Below are 21,940 nucleotides of genomic sequence, written 5' to 3' on the forward strand. Positions count from 1 at the left end.
GAAGGGTTTTGTCTCTTTATCTCCAGTGACATTGTATTGAAGTCTATTTTGTCTTATTAGTACAGCCACAGTAGCTTGTCTTTGCTTATGGTTTGCCTGGCATAATTTTTTTTTAATGCTTAGAAACTGTGTTTCTATCTAAAGTGTGTTTGTGACTTTTTGTGGAGTGTATGTAATTGAGATCCTCCTCCTCTCCCCACCATTCTGTCATGGTTTGCCATGTGAATGAATGTTTAGTATATTATATTTACAATTACTTTAAAAAATTTTATTTATTTAATTGAGAGGAAGAGAGAGAGAGAGAAAATGGATGTGCCAAGGCCTCTAGCTACTGCAAATGAACATGTGCCACCATGTGCATCTGGACTATGTAGGTACTGTGGGAGTGAACCTGGATCCTTAGGCTTTGCAGACAAACCCTCTGACTGCTAAGCCATCTCTCCAGTCCTAAAATCACTTTTACATGGTTATAATCTTGTGATAAGGTTTATGAAATACATTGAATTTATAGTTTTGATTTTCTGTATCTTTTCTGATTTTTGTGACTTGACTGTGAAAACCATATTTTATTGGTAGATGTGTTGTGCAACTAGTTTGTTGAATAGGTCACATTTTATACATTGTAATCAAAATAAGCTATATTTTTCTCCCACTTTGGACATTGTTGGGCCACTATAACATGGTTTTGAGCCACTATAACATAGTGGAACGACTTAATTTCAAATACTAGAAAGCTATAGGGAAATGTCAATCAGATTGTCCATTACACTTTCAGTGTGTGCCTTCTCCCTGATCAGCTTTCATGTCTGACCCTGGGTTTGGTGTTCAGCGGTAAGAAAGAAAGGGAGATTCTAGGCTAACTCTCCCTGCATATGCAACTCATGGAGTCCCTGGAGGTCCCTTGCAGGATTATGGCACTGTGACTATTTGATGTGGGCAGTGCCATCTATGGATGACCAGCTCCTGTACTTTAGTACTTCATCTCTGGATTGACCTGGACCATTGTTCAGGAAGCTCACTTGGTTGGGGCCTAGAATAGGACCACTGAAACCTTCTGTGGTGTTTACTTGGTCCACAGGAAAGCTTATATCTTACCACCGGCAGATGTGAAACTTCAGCCTATTTCTGTTTTTTCCTGAGGCTCTGTTGCCTTGTTCTGTTATTGCAGGACAGCATCAGTCAGCTGCGAGGGCTCTATTTTGCATGTCCTAGCCCACAGCCCCAAGCTTCTGTGTGGAGGTCAGCAACCAGTCATCAACCTCCCTCATTGCAGAGAGCCTTATTTAGGAGGATAGTTTTGGGCACTTGGTCAAAGTGATGGAGAAGGCAGAAAAGGGATCTACCAACTTGCCTTTGCAAGGTCATCTGCTGAGATGCTGTATCCCTATGCACATTCTTGTGTGTGTGTGTGTGTGTTTGTTGGGGGGGGGATGGGAGACAGCTAGTATGGTCTGGCCATGTAGCAAGCACTGTGTGCATGTGAATAGAATTCACTTGATTGGAGCTGTGAGGCTTTAACAAACTCCCAAATAAATTGTAGGACATTTCCCACTCTTCCTGTCTTGGAAAGAACATAGAGATTAGGTTTTCAATAGTGAGCAGTACAGGTCAGTTCTAAGCCTGCAGTGACACTGTTGTGAGCTGCTGCACTGACCTTCCCTCTTCTCCTGATGAGAAACACTAAGCAGCAGATAAATGCCAGTAAATGAACACATGGTGCTTGCTGGATAGTGATCTCTAGGGAAGGTAAGGATGCATGATATCATAAGAGGAATGAAGTTTCTAATCTGCAACAGTCTTTACTGATTTAATTAAATAATAGGTCACTGAAGTGGAAAAAAAAATCACTGAAAACTTGTTAGCTCAGTCAAACTAGTTGGTCAGGTTGGTCAAGGTGGATAAAACCTGAAACTGGATTGACAGGCATCTCGACTGGAAATCTCTAAACCATGCAGACTGTACATGCATTTATTTATTTATTTATTTATTGTTTTTTGGTTTTTCGAGGTGGGGTCTCACTCTGGTCCAGGCTGACCTGGAATTAACTCTGTAGTCTCAGGGTGGCCTTGAACTCACGGCGATTCTCCTACCTCTGCCTCCCGAGTGCTGGGATTAAAGGCGTGCGCCACCACGCCCGGCTGCATTTATTATTTTTATGTATTTTGAATATGTGTATGCTTGGATAGATGTGTCACAATACAGCTTTCAGATGACAGACAATATAGCATCAAATACAACAAGCATATTTTAATAGTTAACAAATAATAACCACACAGACAAAATTTGAACAAAACTCAGGTACTTTTCTTAATTTGTGAATCAGAAATAGATGGATAGAAACTGTACACATCAGTTCATTAGTCAGCTTATTTGGAATTAGAAAAAAAAACCTATAAATCATTTAATTTTTAGCAGGATTGGGTACAGTACAATGACAATATAATAAGAGGTCATTTGAAACTTATGCATTTAATTTTGGTGTTGGAGAGATATCTCAGTTGTTATAGGTACTTGCTTGCAAAGCCTAGTGGCCCAGTTTGAATTCCGTACCCACAGAACTTTAGTCAAATGCACAAAATAAAACATGCATTTGGGCTTTGCAGTGGCAGGAAGCTCTGGTGTACCCATTTCCTCTCCAATTCTCTTTCTTTCTCTTCTTGCAAATAAATAGTTTAAAATATTAAAAAATAAATTTAATTTTGACCAGAATTGTCACTACATTTAACATGTATTAACTTGTACCATTTATTATATGAATAAAAGATAATTACATCTTGGTAGTGTCCAACATTCCTAAAGCTAGTCCTGAGTTCATAAAAATATTACATGATCATTCTGGAATTACTAGAGAATAACTGGGCAGCATGAAGAAGCAAAAACACCCGAATCTCATCAAAGTAGATAATCTATGAGTGAGGATGAGAATCACCACATTGCTTTTTGTTTATTGATACTTTTTTTTTTCCAGAGTGATAAAACATTGGTCTTTTCATGGTGGAACTTCTTTGATCTATATTTAATCACTTAGCTTTTTTTTTCCCTTTAAAAACGAATAAGCATTCCTTTTATGTCTAGACTTTGTATGTAGGAAGCTGGACCAAGATTGGGTCCAATATAATCAGAAATCTGCCAAATATAACTCCTAAAACTTTATTTGTGGACTAGATGTTTATATAAGTTTTTGAGCCTTAGTCAGTTGTTAAGAATTACTTTAAGATGCAGAAAAAGAAGTATGGAGGTTTAGCTGATGTATAAGGAAAGAATTATGTTAACACTTATGCCTGTTTTTAGTTCCAGCTCTGTAACTTGTGTGTGGCAGTTAATTTCATGTGGACCTCAATATTTCATTTCATAAATGGGACAGTGTCTTTCTGATGTGGGGTCAAATGCAAAGGGGAATATAGCTGCCTTTGGCCTATTTTTCTGGGACACTTTAAGCATGGTAAGCATTCATAAAGGAGTCCTCATTTGCTCGAAAGCTGGGGAGTTCTGAGGTAGAGATTTAAAAAGTTGAATAGAGTTCACCTGTATTACCAGCTATTGTCTTTGTGAAACAGTCCTTCTTCCTCCTCTGCTTTTCTTTGTGGAGCCCATTTTTTAAAACCAATGGCCTTTGCTAAAGGTTGAACAATTGAAAATAATTTTAAGGAAGAAAGATTCTGAGCCATGTGATGTCATTTGAGAGCACTTTTTCTTCTTGCATTATGAAAAAAGCCTTGAAATAGGTTGCAAGAGAGAAAGAACAAGAATACATTTATTTTTATAAAGAAAATTGTCAGTATTGGGGTAAAAAAACCTCATAACCCTTATAATAAATCTTTTTAAAAAAAAACTGTGCATAGAGAATTTTAAAGTAATACATAACTGTTAGAAAAGGTGAAAAGATAAAAATACGCCTTATCACCTAGTAACTATACCCAAGTAAGGTTGACTTCATTTTCATATTTTGTCCCCTCACTGGGGATTTAATATGTATTCTGATAGAAGTGATTCTTTGGAGAAGACTCACTACTGTTGCAGAATGCTGGATATGTTCACCTGAAGTGGTCGCACATCAGTGCTCCGCTTTGGCTGATGTATTGAAGTCGGCGTTTTTGTCTAGCCATGCACACTGTAGAATGTGTGCATATTGTATAAGGATATTACCAAATGTTTCGGGGGTGGTGAATCTGTTTCTTCTCCATGAGAATTGATGAAGTTGTTAAATTGGGTTTCTTTGGAATTATAACAGCTTATGTCACCAAGATGTCTGGATAAATATTTTCACTAAGGTTTTCATAAGCTCAAAGAGGTATTATTTATGCAACAAAAAAGTGTTAGGGACTACTGCAATATGCATTTAGTAATTTTACTTTCTGTATTTGATTTTTTTTTTCTTCATTTGGATTCAAGTGAGTCCATGACTTCATTCTGCTGAGTTGATTCGTATAGAAAGAGTGGATTCCATAAGGCTTTCGTGAGACTGGGGTCTCTAGGGTCTTGATGTGTGTTCTTTGAACATGCCAGGAGAATTGTGGAATTTGTATATATAGTACAGGGGGAGGGCACTCTGGCAGCTTCCTGCCACTGTGACAAAATACAGTCTGATATAAGCAACTTGAAATGCAATCAGTTCTGCCTCCCTGTTTTGGAGGTTTCATTCCCTGAGGCTGGTTGGTCACCTTGCTTTTGGGCTTACATACTTAGGCGTCCTTTCAGAGGGTCTAGGTCATACAAGTGCAGTGTGGCAGCTCTTTAGCGAACATGCCATAGATGTGTAGAACCTTCTTTACTGAACAGCTGTTAAGATTAGCAAGAGAAAATCCTGATCTGGGTCCGGTGGAGCAATGTCTGATTTAGGATATGGGCAAGCAGGAACTATGCTTGAGGTTAGAAGGGAAACTCATCCCATGTATGCTTTCTTAAATTTTTTTTCATTAAGATCATTATTACTTATATTTCACTTATGAGAGAAAGAGAGAGAGAGAGAGAGAATGAGAATGGGCACAATCAGGGCCTTTAGCCAATGCAAACAAACTCCAGATGCATGCACCACTTTGTGCATCTGGCAGAGTAGTGACCTGTGTGTTAGGTTGGCCCTTAAGCACTCAAAAGAGTATGTTTGTGTTCTTGCTTTTGTTATTTATTGATGATTCATTTTTGCTATGTAATCTAGCTATGTCTGATATTATTCTGTCTTTTCTTCTGTTGAGACATAAAGGTTTGAAGGCTGTCCAGATCAGAAGCTTCTCCATTTCTTTGGCCATTGGAAGAGCATCACTCTTTCTTTGGTCCTCTTTCTGTTCCCTCCTTACTACATGAGAGTGGTGGTCCATGGGTGGCCCAAGCATAGTAGCAGGGCAGAATCATGTGGACTGTGTTTTTGTGAGTTTTCCAGTGACTGATCTCTTAAGCTTGTTGGCCTTTTAGTGTAAGACATGATCTTCTGACAAGGTGAATCCATTGGTGAAGTTGGCAGTGATGACGTAGCTGTTATTTCACAGTTATATGGTATATTACAAAAGGCAAAACAACTTTTGAGAACCCAGAAAGGGGAAGAATAAATGGTATGTGATGTTTATCAGAATGCTTTTAGCAATGAATTATGGGACTAGTATCTTAGGCCCATAGGAATTTGGCATACCTTATATGACATGCAGATTATGAAGGTAAGCATTTGGGAAGATATAACATTTCCGCAATGCTAGATTGTCTATTTCTTCTCCTTATTGGCTCTGGCTTTTGCCCTTATGGCTGTGAGGTGGTTTTGAACCTCCCATGGAAGACAGAAGGGGACATGTTCCTTTCAATAGAACAAACTTTCTCAGATCCCTCTTTTTTGCATCTCACTGGTTAAAGCTATATCACATGGCTACTGCTAGCTGAAAAAGAAAGGTAGGAAACAAATTTTTGACTTGGTCTATTGTTTCCTCAAAGAAAATCAAAGTTAAATAGACAAATAGTCATAATGTTGTACTTTAACATTTTATTTTTGTCATTTCCAATAGCTTAAGTCCTAGATTTCATGGTTTGTCAATTATGGGTTGCTGCTTTATTTATTGGACTAGTTCTAATGAAATGTATAAGGCTCATGATGTATCTGTCATTCCCAGCTTAATAAAGCTAGACTTTAAATTATGGCTACATGAGTGAAAAGTTTCCAAGTATGAATGTAAAATAATGAAAGTTTCTCTTAGCTCATGTAATAAATTGCTGGAAGTGTGATTTTCAAATTGAAAATAACTACAGATTATTTATCTAACCTCTGCCATGTAACTCATTTGTAATTCTTACCCCTACACACCCTTCTCTGACCCTCAGCCCTTTCATAGATAGATTTGGAAGCCTGCCTCATAAAGTTGAGGTATTTTGCTTGTCTATACTGCCTCCCTTTCTAGCTTTTATATGTTTAACCATTAAGTTAGACACATTTCCTTTCCAAAGTTTGGCATTGTTTCTTTATTGGAAAGGAAACACGTTGTTTTAGGCCAGGAAAAGTTGAAAAAGAAAACAGAAAAGCATGACCTACTCTCCCATTCTCCCTCATAAATCATCAGGTCCTTCTGACCTCAGGGTTCGGTTTTGAGTTGTGTGCAAAGTCTCTTCAGAGGGTATCTAAGTTTGTTCTTGAACTTGGTTTGTCTTTGAAACAGAATGGGCACAGCTGTACACAGTCTTCCCCCAAACTGACAGAAATCCTGCCTTTTATTTTATGTCTAGGGTCCTATTTCTAGTAGTGGTGTCTAGAAGGGTTAGGAAGTTAAATTTTGAGACTGTAAGGACGATTGTACTTGGTATATGACTTCTTTGCTTCTTGTAACAGCTAAGTTCTAGCTTCATCTGACCCCTTCTTGTCCTCTGTGACTTTTAGCCAGAAGTCTATGCAGTGCCATCTTTCCGCTATACTTAACTAGCAATAGCAAGCTCCAAATCAATTAGTCTATCTATTGTAGTCCCATAGCTTGTACCAATAAAGGTTTTTTTTTAATCACTTATTTTCAGATCTCTTATTTACAGATATTTATTCATGAAACAGATCACATTGGCAGTAATTATAAATCTCTTTCCCTACTTATATTAATCAAAGGCACATTGAACTAACTACTCATGATTTCTCAGAAAGTATGAACTCTTCAAAATGATGAGTGAAGCTTTATTGCAAGTAGGCATATGCTTGCTGTTTTGCTTTTGCAATATTGAAATAAAATTTTAGAGCCATTGCTATGATGTTTATAAAACCATAAATACAAGCTGTTCATTTTTCCTAGTGTGGTATTTGATCTTTAATATTTTTTCTTGGAACATTTTCTTACATGTCTCTTTTTTTGTTAGGGTATGTTAGAAAACAAAGATGTTGATATTTCTCTCCATATTTTCATTTAGATTTCATTGGATGACTATATTAGTTACTTTCCTGTTGCTATGGCCAAATATCTGGCTAGAAGCAATGCAAGAAAGGAAGGAAGGATTAACTTCAGTTTACAGTTTGAGGTTACAGACCATTATAGCAGTAAGGCATGGAGGCAGGAACTTGAGACAGTCGGTGACATTCAGCCCAGGGAGGGGAAGTGGAGGGCAGTGACTGCTGCTGCTCAGCTTACTGTCTCCTTTTGTGCTCAGTCAGGGACAGCAGGCCATGCTATGGCGCTGCCCACAGGTAAAGTGGTTCCTGTCACCTCAGTTAAGCTAATCTAGAAAATCCCTCAGGGACATTCCCAGAGATTTGTTTCCATGGTGATGCTAAATTCTGTCAAATTAACAACTAGAGTTTAGCATCACATGTCTGCTCTTTGTCAACTTGACATTTGAGCATAACACTTTTAAACTGTAATCTCCTACTTTTTGTCCCTATAGGCTCATGGTCATTTTAAAATGAAAAATGAAAAAATCCTCAGAGTTTTTAACAGTCCTAACTGTTCAAATGTGTGTGTGGAGCCTCTTTTGACACTCAGGCAATCTCTCTTAACTATACATTGTACAGTATTTAAAAAAAAAAAGGTTATATACTTCCAACATAGAGTGGCAAGAGTAAAAATTCCTAATGCACAAAGGAGTAATTAGGACATTGCAAGGAAAGATCAGATGAAAGAAATGCTGAAACTCAGCGGGACAAACTCTGGATTGTGCAGCTCCATGTCTGGTATTTGGCACATGTAATGAAATCATCTGCGTTCCAAAGGGTTTTGGTAACATGACCTCTCCAACTCTTCTGCCTGTAGCACTCCTCCTAGGACAGCTCCCCTCTGAACCCGCAGCTTTCCTTGGCAGATGTCCTATGGTTCTGGCATCTCCAGCATCCTGGGGCCTCAACTGCTGCTTAGGTTCACCCTTCCTGGCTTCAGCGACTCTCTGGAACCATGGTAAAATATTCTATAATCTCATCCGTCTTACTTCTTTCATGTCTCCAAAACCATTATCTCCTGGATGACACTGGAAGTCTCCTGCCAGCTTGGAATAAAGCCTGGCTCCCTTGGACCACATCTGTAGAGGCCTTGGTATGCCTTCCAGGTTGAGCTTGGTGAAAATATTTCCCTAGGTGGCTGTGTTTGAGCAGGGAGCCCTCTCAGTTTAAAGTTTCTCTTTTCAAATGGATTTGACTTTTCACATGATAGATCTTTTGATGGGTGGGGTTTTGCATTCAGTACACTTTTCCTATTGTCATCATACAGCTCCAGAGGTTTCTTTTCAGTGATGTTGTTCTCTTTAGCTATTATAGCTGTTCTTTCAGCACCAGCTTGAATGCTGCCTTGTCTTGAGATTTCTTCCACTGACCATTGTGTTTGAGGTCAGTGCCACTCAAGTCCTCAGGATATGTGCAGAGTGTAGTCAACTACTTTAACAGTATATACCATGAGCTGTCCTTGGCCTAGTTCCTGAAAGAATCCTTGTTCGCCTCGGAAACCTCTTGAGCCAGGCCTCTTCTGTCTTGTTTCTGTCAGCATTCTTGTCTTCTAAGTTGCCACCAGAATGGCTCATAAAATTCTGCCTACACTAGTCAAGGGCTTTTCTTGCCCAAAGTTCCAAAATCTTCCATATTCTTCTTGTGAACTAGTTCCAAAGGCCTAAGAACCCACATGGTTGGATTTATCGCAGTAAGGGCCTCATTTCTCACTACCAAATTTCTGTATTAGTTACATTCTCATTACTCTGACCAAATACCTGACCAGAAGCAACATAAGGAGAAGTTTATTCTTCTGCAGTTCAATGCCCTGGTCCATCATTGTGAGGAGGGCATGGTGGCAGGAGCCTGAGGCAGCTGGTCATGCTCACTGCACAGTGGAGAAGCAGAGTGATAATGCTAGCCCTCGGGGCTCTTTCTCCCTTTCAGTCAGTCTGAGACCCCAGCCCATGAAAAGCTGTTGCCCCATGTAGGGTGTGTCCTCCCCACTCCAGGCAACCCAATCAGGAAGGTCCCTCACAGACATTCCCAGAGCTTTGCTTCTATGGTGCTTTTAAATACTGTTAAATTAACAACTCTTAACTATTTCTAAAGCCTTTTATTATGAAAAATTAAATATACATAAAAGCAGAATAACTACAACAAACTGGTAATTGTCCATCATTAAAGCACAGAAGACTTGTGACTCCTTTAGTTTCATCCATTACTCTGTCTCGGTAGTGAATGCAACTGGATTGTTTTCATGTAAATCCTGGGTATTATCCTATTTGAGGACCAATTTCACTTGTAGATAAAAAGTGGTCCCATCCCAGTTGCTACGATGCCATGGGTTTTTCTCAGTGTGAGGATATGACTTGTGCTTTTGTATCAGTCATCAGCCTGTCTTGCCTTCTTTTGAAGGAGAGGTCATTTTCAACTGTAATTTCAGAAAACAGTGTAGTCTACTGCCCTGCCTGTGTTATATTGTCCATTAGTAGGTCAAAGTAATACAGCTGACATCTGAGGCAATGAAATGGAGGTGAGGAAAGCTGCTGATGGTAGCATACCTTGAGAAGACCACATACAGAATTGGGGTGGCTTTGAGTAAATGAATTCTGGGGCTAAATTGGACATGAAAAATGCAAGTCAGAGTTGGCTGTTTGTAGACATGGTAGTGGTTGTAGGACCTTCAGTAAGATACTTTTTTTTTTTTTTTGTCTGAAATGAAGGTAGGTTGTGGAGCAGACACATGCTCATGGGTGAGGGGTCCTTCCTGCGGAGTGTTGTCTCCTGGAATTGATGGATTGGGATCCATTGCCAGTCTCAGTTCTCTTGGGTCAGACTCACAGACATTGTTTCTGCGTTTGTGCATCACTGTTTCCATCGAAAGTTAAATCACTTCACACCTGGAACATGAGTATCTGGCTCAGGGTCTGAATTAGAATCATATGCCTGTAGACATTGTTCTACTGTCATTTTAATTTGATTTGACTGTAAACAATTTATAGTAGATGATTGTTAACATGGATCATGGGTTAAGCTAAACCATTAATCTTCTTACTTGGGTTTGGCTATTTAAAGTTAAAATATTAAAATACATTATTCTATATCAACAAGTGATTTTGAATGGAAAGTTGTACTTAATATTTATTAGTAACTAGAGGTTTCTACATTAATCATTTATTATAAGTATAAAATAAAATCAGATATATCCTGTTTTGATTTAATTTCCTTTACATATTTCTCTTGATCAAGACTTCTAACTAAGAAAAATAAAATCCATAAGTGGAGCTCATTGAATGGAAGGAAGGTGACAACTTAGTTTTGCTCTCTGTAGTAGCCCAACCCAGCCTAGCCCCTTCACCCATCTTCTTCTGGAAAAGTAGAAATGGGTGGCTTTTTATATGTGTGTATCTCCATTCATATACATTTTCTTCATGGGCTTAAGCTTCATGTTTGAAAATGTTTTATTGGGATAGGTTTGAACAATGTGTGAATTCCACTTTTGGAAAACTTTCCATTTACTGTGAATGTTTTTCCACTTTACCTATTTGCTTCTTAGAAATCAAATAATCAGAATTCAATAAAATGTTTCCTTTAAATAGTTATGGAGAAATATTTTAAGTTTAGTTTCAAGACTTACCTTTGTTTGACATTGGAAATGAAGCCACAGCATGACTAGATGACCATGGGCCATAATTAACCCTTGCTACTTACTGCCATTAGTGGACAGCCTGTAGTATTTTTTTCTCAGGAAAAGAAAAGATAGTTTCTCTATAATAAAGGAAGCCTAAAATATGAAAATATATATGTATACTTTTGGAAAAAAATCTGAGAATATTTTTTTCTTTTCATGAACAAATTATAAGTTAGACTTTTTGAGAAACAATTTTAATGCCCTTAACACATGCCATTGTGAACTGAATTAAAACTTTAAATTTTTAAATTTCCTATTTGAGTTTGCTAGAAATTTTAACAGAATAACTGTTTTGAGAGAATAATTGCTGTCTATGGCCACATGTGTGTAACATGTAATAAAGAAGTGCTTCTTGGTAATAAGTTTTTTTTTTTTGAGGTAGGGTCTCTCTTTAGCTCAGGCTGACCTGGAATTCACTATGTCATTCCAGGGTGGCCTTAAACTCATGGCAGTCCTCCTACCTCTGCCTCCCAAGTGCTGGGATTAAAGGCATGTGCCACCATACCCAGCTCTCGGTGGATAAATTTTTTATTGGAACAGGTTTATTTCAGCTCATCTTGATGATATGTGTTCTCTTTTCTCTGAGTGATATCTGTCTAGGAAACAGTTTGTAGTACAAAATAGTTTTGGCCAAAATTTGAGTACCTTCATTATTATTTTTTTCTTAGCTTTTTGAGTTGGTGTGTCTTTATATAGTTCAGGGTGGCTTTAAAATGATAGGTGTCTTTTTTTAAAGATTCTGAGAATTTTTTTGTTTCATGAATAAATTACAACTTGTGATAATCCTGCCTCAGTCTCCTGAGTGCTGGAATTATTAAGTAAACACCATTATACCAGGCTGTATTGTAATTTTTCATGAAATTTATTTTAGCAGAATGCAAGTTATGATTTACTGATATTTTATTGGGTCTAACAAGGTTGTAGGTATTCTTTGGTATATGGGGTCTTCTTGTAATCGCCACAGAATCTTTAAGAGTTGTGTAAATTTTATAGACTGTGTTTCATGTAGCCTAACAGTTGCTTTTGTTTTCATTTTATACCTTTTACTTTGTAGAATGGATGACCCCGTTTATGGGCATGCCAGGGTCTCTGACCACTGCACATGAACACAAGACACTTGTGCCACTTTTTGTTTGGCTTTCATGCATGGCTGGGGATTTGAACCTAGGTCAGTAGGTTTTGCAAGCATGCTCCTATAGTAACCGAGCCACCTTTCTAGCCTTAATGTTTATGTAGGTGTATATGAATGTACATATGTTTGTATTTGAGATTAGGTCTCTCTTTGTAGCTTAGGCTGGCCTCTAAATCACCATCCTCTTGCCTCTGCCTCCTCTGTGCTGATATTTCAGGCACATGGCACAATACCTGGCAAGATTTGAGCTCAGTGGCAGAGCAGGACTCATAGGCTGTGTTCTGGTTTGGTGCCCAGCACTGACAAAATGAAAGGAGCTTCTGGAAGCAGCACCATGTGATGCTGGGTAGGTGAGAGGGCTTCCTTGCTCTTCTCTTCCCTACAGACATGCATGCTTTCATGATTTCCCTGACCTGTCCCTGTGGGTGGCAGCAGTCGTGGATGGCAGCAATTGGTGGATCTCATGTTGCCAAGATAGGACTGTGCAGTAAGGACTCAGGGAGGAGGATGGTTCAGAAGTCTGTCCATCATTGGCATGTGCAGCAGCAGCATGGTAGAGTGTCTGGAGCCAGCCATGGTAGCCAGGGCCAGCAGTCAGTTGTTGAGAACAGAAGAGAATTACTGTGGAAAAACATTTCTATGTGTGGAAATGAATATGCTTTAAGGAAAGAACACTTGTATCAGAAGTTCAGACCCACTTTGGTTTAGTTGTGGAGTAGTTGTTTCTTTTTAAAATTTATTTATTTATTTATTTATTTATTTATTTATTTATTTATTTATTTATTTGAGAGCGACAGAGACAGAGAGAAAGACAGATAGAGGGAGAGAGAGAGAATGGGCGCACCAGGACTTCCAGCCTCTGCAAACGAACTCCAGACGCGTGCGCCCCCTTGTGCATCTGGCTAACGTGGGACCTGGGGAACCGAGCCTCGAACCGGGGTCCTTAGGCTTCACAGGCAAGCGCTTAACTGCTAAGCCATCTCTCCAGCCCCCCCCCTTTTTTTTAAAAAATTTATTTATTTATTTATTTATTTGAGAGTGACAGACACAGAGAGAAAGACAGATAGAGGAAGAGAGAAAGTTGTTTCTTTTGTAGAGTCATGTTTATAATTTCATTTCTTCTGCTCAGAATCTAATCAAAGCTGTTGTCTGTAAACAGCCACTGTAGTTCTGATTCCTTCTAGCAAGGTTGATCTGTTTTGCTTGTTTTCTAGAGCAAACAGTGTCACATATTTTTCACATTATATTTAGGCTGTTGTCTGTTCTTCCCCTGCGTTAGTGCAAGTGCAGCTGCCTGACTGACAGTGTCCTCATGCAGTGCCGCAACTGCTTCCATGGAAGGCTATGGGGTGCACTGGGCATTCCTTCTCTTGGGTGCGATCTGTTTTTTTTTTTTTTTTTGACATGCACAGACTGCCTGCCCACTCTTGAGGTGAAATATCTTGTGGCTTGTTCATAGTGTGTACTTGCCTGGCTGAGGAACCAGCACCTCAGATGCCAGCTGTCCTTACAACTAGTACCCAGCTGTGGATAGAAAGACTGTTAGCCGGGGAGACTTGTGAAGCAGCCTGCAGCTGTACCCTTGCGACCCATGTGGCTTTGCCTCACCAACTCAGGTGAGCAGAGTAACATGCCAAACCTGAGGCAAGGTTTTTAAACCTTATGCTCTGTCTACTTTCCCTCTTCCTTATAATGGCTATAGATGACTCTGAGGCCTTAGTGAATGGTGACAAATAGGGTTGGTAGGGTCTGGGTCCACATTGTTGTATGACAGAAGCTCTTCCCTAGATATACCACATGTTCTTGAATAGATATGTGTGTGTGGTAGGGATTCTATTCAAGGCTCTTTGTGCTGATAGTCATATTTATAGTCTTTCCCAGTAACAACTCTATGAAATGGGAGATGGATTATAAAGTATGTGAACAAGACAGAGAGACAAATATATTGACTACGCATTTGCAGATCCATTTGTCACAGAAAGTGATGTCATACTTGTACACCCTCACTTGGCCACATTAATCACATCATGTTTTCTAATCAGTTTATGGGCTGACATTTCCTATTTTTAAGTTGACCATTATCTAAAGCCTTCTTGCACTGGTCAGTACACTAGCTTATACATGATTATGATGAGACTTGAAAGTTTTGCAAATCTTCCTCTCTATTGCTGCTAGGACTTAGAAGTTACTATATATGAGGAGAGCTTAATTCCTTGTTGGGAACAGTTGGCTATTCTGAACAATTTCCTAATCCTCTTAGATCACCAAAAGATGTGGTACCTAATTATCCAAGCTCAGTGAACAATACTGCTTCTTACATGGTTAGAAAATCCTGCACTGTCTTGTCAGAAGACATTTCCAAGGCTTCCTTGGGCTTTGGTATTGGCCATGGACACAGACAGTGAATATGTGAGGAGAGGAATGAAGTCATACCAGAATGAAACCCTTTGGGATTAAGACAGGAAAATATTTGATGATCTTAAGTCTCAAATATGGTGGTTCAACATGTTACCCAATGTCCATCTTTCTTTGGGCAAGGATGTATAAATGGTTGCTAGATAGAAATGAGAAATCAGGGATTTAATGTTTTGCTTTCTAGCGTACAATGGATTAATTAATGGCATTTTCTTCTAAAATGTGAAGATAACATCTTGGTGTTTGTGAGGTTATTAATGGAGATTTTTGTTTTTGGATTGCTGATATATCAAATATGTGTATTGAGTCTTTTGGGGGAAAAATACTTAACACAAACAACTACTTCTGTTCACAGTGTATATTAATACAACTCCATTCCCCCCTACTAGTTATGTCAGGGCATTTTATAAGGGCTCTGTGGCAGCTGGAATTAAAATTGAACATCTTGGTATCAGCATTATGTTACTTGTGATAGATGATTTAACCATCCCTACTACATAATTCAGCAAGATTATTAAAAACAGTAAACATTTTGCAAAAAGGAGTCAGATGGTCACATCTGTCTAGACTATGAAGCTGGTAAAGACATTTAAGTCCATAACTTGTCCTTGTAGGAACCTCTTCCATTATACTAGTTTTGTGGGGCTGAGGATGTAAACAAGATTTCATATCCACTACTGTGTGTCTATCTATGCCACAGTATAGGGTGCAACCCTTGTATGTTCTTACCAGAACTTGTCAGGATCCTAGACAGCTTCTGTCTATGTGGTTTATATCATAAACATTTTCCATATTAGATAGCCAAATGAGGACACAAAAATATTTGTTAATTTAAAATAACCATAATACTAATTCTATGTTAACATAAATAATATTTTTTAATTTATTTTATTTATTTGAGAGATAAAGAGGCAGAGAGAGAGAGAGAGAGAGAGAGAGAGAGAGAGAGAGAGAGATAGAGAGCCCTCTAGCCACTGCAAACAAACTTCAGTGCATGTGCTGCCTTGTTCATTTGGCTTACATGGATCCTAGGGAATTGAACCTGAGGTCCTTTGGCTTTGCAGCATGTGCTTTAGCAGCTAAGCCATCTCTACAGCCTAGTATTTTTTTTTTTAACTGGAGAACTATATAATGTTTTTCAAAACAGTTAAGATTTGATAAGAGTAAGAAATGTGGTACTGTATTATAGTTTTGCAACTCACTTTCATATCTTGTTAGTAGAAGTTACTTGGGTTCTCTTATTTGCCATTGTGGTCAGTCTACTGAGATGTTAAACATGGTGAGAAATGGCAAGGAGAGTCTTAATTCATTATGAAAAGAGGTTTGACATCCTGGATACTTAAAATGGTCTCGGGCATCATACTTTAAGAACCACTGCTCTGCACAATATCTCTGAGGTTATCTTTAGAGCCTTCTCAGTTTTGTCACATTAACTGTTTTGTTTTTCATGTTGTCCTGCTGTAGTTTGGACGTTGAATGTCCCTCAGAGACCCAGTAAAAGATTGATAAAGGATTGGTCCTGCTTGCTGCTGTTGGAAGGTGGAGCCTGGTAGGAAATTTTAGGTCCCATAGGTGTGCTTGAAGTCCTTGACGATGATTGCAGGACTGTGGTCTCTTTCTCTTCTGCTTTTGTGTTCCAGCTATAGGGTAGTGGGCTTCTTCTGCTGTTTGTTTTCCTCAATGACATTCTGCTGTGCCACAAGCCCAAAATTACTGGGGCCAACTAACCATAGCCTGGAACTTCCAAAATTGAGCCCAAATACCCCTTTCTTCTTTTTAGTTGATTCTTCAGGTATTTTGGTATATTAATGGAAAACTAATACAATGCCAGAAAATCCCCTTTTCATCCATTGAGTGTAGCTGTGTAGAAATCACAAGGAGAAAAACAATGACTACTTAAGTTATTACTCATTTCTTTCTCTTTTTGTTCTATTTGCAGGGAAAAACAAAACAAACAAAACAGCAATACCTAGTTGACCAAATTAGAAGCTTGTGTTTGTCAGGCACAAGACTTTGTGTGTGGAACCACTGGCATGCAGCTTTAAGTAGTTATTGCTTGCTGAGGGTCTGTAGGGTGTCTGGTATTTGGCTTATGTAGGCTGGGCTCCATTGGGCTCCAAGATGTGGGTTGGTTCATGGTTGTTGACATGTCTCTCTTCTGGAACTTGCATTGGGCATGTTTGCTGCAGTGACAGATGGGGAAAGATCAAGCAGAAGCTTGCAGTGTCTCCTAAAGCCTATTCTTGAAGCTGTCATCCTGTCATTTCAGCTGACACACTAGTGACAAGGTCAGTCATATGGCCAAGCTCAGTATCATTGTGTTAGAGCAGTCTCCATTGTTTAAGGGAGAGTGTGAGGATAGGTGGTGAGGAGGAGTTCAAATTAAATGGAATACCAAAGTGTAGAATTCCATATGTAAGTAATTATTCCTGCTTAGTTAATTCTTATTCCAAGAAAGAACTAAGAGGCTACATTTTAATTTGAATTTTAGGCTGTAATTTTCTTGTTGATTACACTTTCATAGTTTCATTCCCAGGTAACTAGTTATTCCATTCCTGCACTGCTTTGCAATCCAGTTCTCTCCTTGATCTCAACGTGTGAGGCGAGCACCTCTAGTCATTCTGTTACCAGTGCTGTGCATAAAGGCAACCGAAAACCAAATGCTTAGGACGGGGCAGTCTCACAGGTACAGGTGGAGCAGAGCTCAGCAGGGCAGGCTTGCTTCTGTGCCTTGGGGCCTCCCCAGAGGGCTTTTCACCAGGTGCCTGAGGAGACACTTCTGAGATAATGGTCCCTTCACATGTCTTGTACACTACACTGGCAGGTCTGGGGACCTTCCCAGCTGTCTGTGGGCTGTTTGGGACTTCCTCACAGCATGATGCCTGAGTTGCAGGACTGAGTATCCTAAGACATAGGATGTGAAGAACTCACCCTTGTTGTAAAGTCGGGGTTTGGTGGCAAGCTCAGTGTTATTTCTCAGGCATTATATTTGTGGATTATGCCACTTACAAAGCCCAGGGCAACATAGACTCTGCCCCACAACTGGTAGAATGTCAAGAATTTTAGGGTCTTGTTCTAAAGCTGCAGTCCTTTCTGCCTCAGTTTCCCAAAACTATCTCAGGTTTGCATCTTGTCTCCTTTCCCTAAAGTGTACCTGCCCTTTCCCTGTGGAACAGGAAGCAAGTAGTGGTGCATTCGGAGTGCTCTCCTCCATGTTTGACTCCTTGAGCATGTCCTGTGCTTCACCTCAGCTTTGGGTGGCCTCCTTTTGTTCTGTTTCTCTGTCCCTGTGATATTATCACTTTAATATGCTCATGTTTTAATATTCAACAAGTAAAATAAATGGCACCTCTCCCATAAAGACTTCATTGAGCTGTCCTTTCCTATGTAATTTGTCCTTCTGTTGTCTCTTATGATTGAACTGTATTTTCAAAGACTTCACAGTTTCTATCTTACTCAATAGTACATATTTATGAACACATTTTGTATACTTTACTAGGTTAGATATCCACATTTTAAATATTACTCTTTAGTTGTACTGATACCTTGAGATCCATTTAACAGGTACTAGGTCCAAGACTGAAGGTATGAATAAAATAGACAGATTATGTTTAGACTTACTTGAAAAGTTATTAGATTTATTTTGATTATTGCTTAAGGTACACATAGTTAGAAGCTAAGTAAAAATTGATCAATAATTTAACAGGATTTTTTGTTTATTTTTATTTATTTATTTGAGAGAGGCACAGACAGAGAAAGAGGGAGAGAGAGAGAGAGAGAGAGAGAGAGAGAGAGAGAGAGAGAGAATTGGCATGCCAGGGCCTCCAGCCACTGAAAATGAACTCCAGATGCATGCGTCCCCTTGTGCATTTGACTCACATGGGTCCTGGGGAATTGAGCCTCGAACCGGGCTCCTTGGGCTTCTCAGGCAAGTGCTTAACTGCTAAGCCATCTCTCCAGCCTTTGATTAATAATTTAAATACCAACACAAAATTAGAAAATACTACTAAAATGAGCTTTTCCTTACACTGTAGTAAAACTGCAATGTGCAATGCAGTGCAAAGGTACAAACGTCAGTAACTTGTCTAGAGTTGTGTCGGGTTTAAATACAGGAAGATACAGACCTTCATTTTAGGTTATAAACTTCAAATTAGTGGAGAGAAGACCTTGTTTTGGGTAAGCCAGATTCAGCACAGTGAAATAATATCACTTTGTTCAAGTAAATTATATACTCAGTTCAGGTCACATGAAAACTGGGGAATTTGACAAAGTGATTCCTACCTTAATTTGGAAGAATGAACCCATCAACTGTTCTAAAATTATAGGATATTTTTATTCAGAGTTTTTGTCACCTCCACCATTTATAAAATATTAAAAACCAGTCATGAGCAGTGGTAGTGACACAGGCTACATTAATGAATAAAATATGGAGAGTCTATTTTTAGACATGAGTATATGCTAGTTTAGTACCTGACAAGGTTGGTATTTCAGATCATTAGGAAAAAGATGAATTATTCAATGAAATGTGTAGGGACACTTACCTGGTCATCTGGAAAAGTAAAGCAGGATTCCTACCTTACTACTCATGTAAAAGAAACTCTAGGTGTTAATATTGTACATATGACAATACTGCAGATCCACTATGTATAAATAAACTGTCGCTATAAAAGTGCTACAGATAAACTACAAACATGGACAAAATATAGAAGTGGATATTCTAGCTGGGCGTGGTGGCGCACGCCTTTAATCCCAGCACTTGGGAGGCAGAGATAGGAGGATCACTGTGAGTTCGAGGCCACCCTGAGACTCCATAGTGAATTCCAGGTCAGCCTGGGCTAGAGTGAGACCCTACCTTGAAAAACAACCAAAAAAAAAAAAAAAAAAAAGAAAAAAGAAAAAGAAAAAAAAAGGAAGTGGATATTCTTACAGACTTTCAGTGGTAGAGTGAGGGCATCTGTAAGTAAAAACCATAAACTACAAACATGGATAGAATATAAAAGTAGATATTCTTACAGACTTGATGTGCTGGAGTGAGGGCACCTCTAAGCAGACACCATGAGGGAAAAGTTGAAAATATGGCCACATGCAGCATTTAAAGCTTTGTTTTCTATTTTTGGTATAGTAGGAAACAATCCCCAGTTGTTTGAGAGATATATACAATATGCTGGAAACATATTTGCAAGTTATATGGCCAATAGAAGGCTGCTAATCTGTAAGGTTCAAAGAGTCTCTTCCCCCCGCCCCCCCCACCAAGGTAGGGTCTCAGTCTAGCTCAGACTGACCTGGAATTCACTATGTAGTCTCTGGGTGACCTCATGGCAATCCTCATACCTCTGCCTCACGAGTTCTGGGCTTAAAGGCATGCATTACCACCCCCAGCTCAAAGAATTTTTTAGAAAATGAGCTCTTATGGTCTTGTCTATTAGCTAAACACCTTAATAGAATTATGTGGGAAACATAACACAGGTAGTTCATAAAATAATATGTGGTCAGTGACAATGGGAATATGGGCAAACCTAGTAGCAGTTAAAATGCCAATTAAAGCAATAAAGGTATAATCTTGCTTAGTGACTAAAACGTCTGTTTAAAACAAGATTCTGTGATTTATAATGGCATATGTGAAAAATGTCACTTTTTTTGGTCAAACTATAGTTGAGATTAACTTTTCCCAGTCTTTTTCAAAGCATTTTATTTATTTATTTGAGAGAGTGAGAGCGCACGCGAGAGAAAAATAAAGAAGGGGGAAAAGAGAGAAAATGGGCACTTCAGGGCCTCTAGTCACTGCAGATGAATTCCAGATGCATGTGCCACCTTGTGTATCTGGCTTACATGGGTCCTGGGGAATTGAACGTCAGTCCTTAGGCTTCACAGGCAAGTGTCTTAAATGCTAAGTCATTTCTCTCCAACCCTTCCAGTCTGTTTTTGACTGATACTTTTGTAAATATATAAAAATAAACCAGCCAACATAAATGCAAAGTATACAAAATAAAATGTTATACATGCATGTGTGATATATGATTTATTTTTAGTACTTTGGGTGATAGTGAAAAAGATGGAGCCAAATATCCTTTGGTAAGCTCTTGATTGAATCGCTTCACATGATAGGGTCAGACTGCAGAAGGCTATGTAGTCATTAGAAATAGCCAAATGAGAACTGGAGTGATGGTTCAACGGTTAAAGTGCTTCCTTGCCAAACCTGCTGGCCGAGGTTCAGTTCTTCAGTATCCCTGTAAATCCAGTTGCAAAAAGTGGCACATATATTTGGAATTTTACATAAGAAATAGTCAAATGAGTGAGTGTATGTAACATTTTAAAATTTAATTATTGTGTGTGTGAGAATGGGCACACCAGGGTCTCTTGCCACTGAAAATGAATGCCAGATGCTTGCATCACTCTTTGCATTTGGCTTTATATTGGTACTGGAGATTTGGATCCTGGCAAACAGACTTAGTACTCAAGTTTTTTTTTTTTTTTTTTTAAACACTGAACCACCTTCCTAGTCCCTGTATGTAACATTTGTTATTGTAGAAACTTTTAGCTATGAACAGAAATAAAGGAACAGTACAAAAAATTCCCAATCACATCCGGCTTCAATGAGTCCTCATTCCTCATCTTGTCCCTGTGCCTTTACATCTGTACAGAAAGATGATCATGGCCATTTCATTTAATATCAAGAAAAAGGGCCAGGTGTGGTGGCACATGCCTTTAATCCCAACACTTGGGAGGCCAAGGTAGAAGGATCACTGTGAGTTCAAGGCCAGCCTGAGACTACAGAGTGAATTCCAGGGCAGCGTGGGCTAGAGGGAGCCCCTACTTTGAAAAGCCAAAAGAAAGAACTTAACTGCTGAGCCATCTCAAGCCCCTGGCTTTCCTTTCTTGTTGGTGTGAACTGCAGTGTGGGGCTGTGCGGCGAGCCCCCTGACCCGCAGGAGAAGCACGACCAGCAAACGAAGATCCTTCTCGATCACACTTTATTGGAGAGCCTCTTGGTTAACAGGAAAGCTGATGGCGAGGGGCGAGGGGCGCAGGAGTGTAGCTGCTTTTATAGGGCAGAATACTACGGGGCGCCTGCTGATTGGCTGCCATAGGCTCACCCGCCCACAGGAGCCACGGGATAGGCTCAGGACAAGGTGCATCAAGCGCATGCACAACCTCAAGGGAGGTTGCTGCCTAAATGAGGAAGTATTTACCTCAAGACTGGCGGAAAGCCAGCATCATCTTGTAATGGCGTCTGCATTGGCTCCCTACAGGGCTGCTACTGCTAATATTATTTCAAGGATCTGAAAAGAACAGTGTTCTTAGTTTGTTGTCAGGAATGACAAACATATACTCTGCCATT

The 21,940-nt window shown here is 39.3% G+C and overlaps 1 protein-coding gene across 3 annotated transcripts in view; it reads left to right on the top strand.

Moving 5' to 3' along the window:
• The window catches only part of Plcb4 (phospholipase C beta 4), a 409,699-nt gene that overhangs the window by 21,014 nt on the left and 366,745 nt on the right, over positions 1–21,940 (top strand). Inside the window, exon 1 of one of the 3 annotated variants that reach the window (XM_045156592.1) lies at positions 1,729–1,746. The exons of the other annotated variants lie outside the window; for them this stretch is intronic. The gene's annotated coding sequence lies outside the window, so the exon portion shown is untranslated. Of the gene's footprint in view, positions 1–1,728; positions 1,747–21,940 lie in introns of those variants that run through there. 3 annotated transcript variants of the gene reach the window in all.

Source organism: Jaculus jaculus, chromosome 8 (assembly GCF_020740685.1).
Source record: "Jaculus jaculus isolate mJacJac1 chromosome 8, mJacJac1.mat.Y.cur, whole genome shotgun sequence".
NCBI classification, from domain to species: domain Eukaryota; kingdom Metazoa; phylum Chordata; class Mammalia; order Rodentia; family Dipodidae; genus Jaculus; species Jaculus jaculus.